Raw genomic sequence first — 3,004 nt, forward strand, 5'->3', positions numbered from 1 at the left:
CCTTAGGCATGGGAAACAAAATAAAAGATGAACAAGTGGGACTACATCAAACTAAAATACTTCTGCACTGAAAAGGACACCATCAGCAGAACAAAAAAGCATCCTACAGTGTGGGAGACTATATTTGTAAACAACTCATCTGATAAGGGATTAACATCCAAAACATATAAAGAACTCAAACACCTCAACACCCAAAAAACAAATAAGCTGATAAAAAAATGGGCAGAAGTCCTGAACAGACATTTCTCCAAAGAAATACAAATGGCCAACAAGCACATGAAAAGATGCTCCACATCACTAATCATCAGGAAAATGCAGGTCAAAACCATATTGAGATTTCACCTCACACTGGTTAGAATGGCCACTACCCAAAAAACAAGAAAAAGCAAATGTTGGTGAGGAAGTGGAGAAATGGCAACCCTCCTTCACTGTTGGTGGAAATGTAAATTGGTACAACCACTGTGGAAAGCAGTATGGAGGTTTCACAAAAAACTAAAAATAGAAATACCATTCAACCCAACAATTCCACTTGTAGAAATTTACCTGAAGAAAACAAAATCCCTGATCTGAAAAGATACATGCACCCTTATGTTTATCGCTGCAATATTTATAATAGCTAAGATATGGAAGCAACCTAAGTGTCCATCAGTAGATGATAAAGAAGATGTGGTACAGACACATAATGGAATATTATTCAGCTATAAAAAGAAAAGAAATCCTGCCATTTGCAACAACATGGATGGATCTAGAGCGTATTTTAAGTGAAATATGTAATATTCACTCAGTGAAATAAGCCAGGTGGAGAAAGAGAAATACCATATAATTTCACTTATTTGTGGAATCTAAAGATAAATCCTTGTTGTAAGAACAAGACAGCAGGAGAGTGGTACATATACATAATGGAATATTATTCAGCCATAAGAAGAAAACATCCTACCATTTGCAACAACATGGATGGAGCTAGAGGGTATTACGTTCAGTGAAATAAGCCAGGTGGAGAGAGGCAAGTTATCAAATGATTTCACACATCTGTGGAGTATAAGAGCAAAGAAAAACTGAAGGAACAAAACAGCAGCAGACTCACAGAACCCAAGAATGGACTAACAGTTACCAAAGGGAAAGGGACAGGGGAGGATGGGTGGGAAGGGAGGGATAAGGGGGAAAAAGGGGCATTACAATTAGCAAATGTAATGTAGCGGTGGGGGGACACGGGAAAGGCAGTATATATAGAGAAGACAAGTAATGATTCTATAGCATCTTACTATGCTGATGGACAGTGACTGTAATGGGTATGTGGAGGGGGACTTGGTAATAGGAGGAGTCTAGTAACCATAATGTTGTTTAAGTAATTGTACATTAATGATACCAAAAAAAAAAAAAAGACAGCAGGAGATTCACAAACATTGAGAAGTGACTAGTGGTTACCAAGTGGTAGGGGTTGGGGCAGGTCAGTAGGGAGGGTGAGGGGGATAAAGGGGCACAATAATTTGCAATCTCAGTATAAGTTGGTCACGGGGATGGTAGTACAACATGGAGAATATTGTCAGTGATTCTGCAACATTGTTCTACATTGATAGATAGTAGCCACACTAGAGGGGGTGAGGATTTAATAATATGGGTAACTGTTGAGCCACGGTGTTGTACATTTAAAACCAATATATGATTGTATATCAATGATACTTCAATAAAAAAGGAAGTATTTCATAGAAATGTGCTAGAATTTTATAAAAATAGTTCTCTATTCAGTTGTCAGTAGTGCATTCCAAGGGTTGAACAAGATGAAACTGCACAGAAAGCTCAGGAATATACTCTTGGGTATATGGAAACTGAGCATATGAAGGAGATAGAATCATAAATTAATGGGGAAAGAATTATTGCTGAAGAAATGTGGATGGTATTATGTTCTTACTGTATACTGTAAACCGAATACATTTTGAAGAGTCTAAAAGCCCAATTTTCAGAGGCAAAGCTTTAAAACTTTTAGGAGAAAATAGAAAAGAATATCTTTATAATCTTTTGATAAGGAGAATCTATTTAAAAGAAATATAAAAGAGAGGGAAAAGGGTGATACATTAATTATTTTAAAGTATAAAATGTGTTCACAATCAAAAAGGGATAAGGAAAGTAAAATACAGGCTAAACATTGAGAAAAGATAGCTATAACATATGAAACGGTCAATTATTTGCAGGACATTTAAGGAATGTCTACTACCAACGCAAAAAAGACAATCCAATAGAAAAATGGACAAATAATTTGAACAGGCAATTCATAGAAGAGGAAACTTAAATAATGACTGAACATATGAAACAATTCTCAGTCTCATAAGTAGTCATGGAAATATAAATTAAAATAGCAATGAATGTTGATTAACACCTATCTGATTGGCAAAAAATTAAGTTTGACAACATCGGGTGTGGATAGGAATATGGAGAAACAAATTCTGTTATACTACTAGTGGGAGTAAAAATTGATAGAACAACTTTGGAGGAGAATTTGATTGTATCTAGTAAAACAGAAGATTCTTATACTCTACAACTCAAAAAATCTCACACATGGCTAAAGGAGATATATTTATGAATACTCATTGCAAAATTGTTTGCAATAGCAATAAAAGGGAGGGCAGTATGATTATTCAACCCATTCAGAGGAGAATGGGTAAATCATTTGTGGCATGTTGATATAATAATATGTACTGCAGCTAAAATGAATGAACTACAGCTACATGCATTAATATTGAAAACTGTTGGAAAAATGTTGACTGTAAAGAATGAGATGCAAAGGGGTATTATGCCAATACACGTTACAGTTGACCCTTGAACAAGTGGTATTGGGGTACTGAACCCCTGTGCAGTCAAAAATCCTCATATAACTTTTGACCCCCCTGAAAACTTAACCACTAATAGCCTACTGTTGATCAGAAGCCTTACCAATAACATAATAACAGAAACCAACAAAAGTTGTTTAACACATATTTTGTATATTATATGTATTATCTACTGTCTT

The sequence above is a fragment of the Manis javanica genome, chromosome 10 (genome assembly GCF_040802235.1).
Source record: "Manis javanica isolate MJ-LG chromosome 10, MJ_LKY, whole genome shotgun sequence".
NCBI lineage: Eukaryota > Metazoa > Chordata > Mammalia > Pholidota > Manidae > Manis > Manis javanica.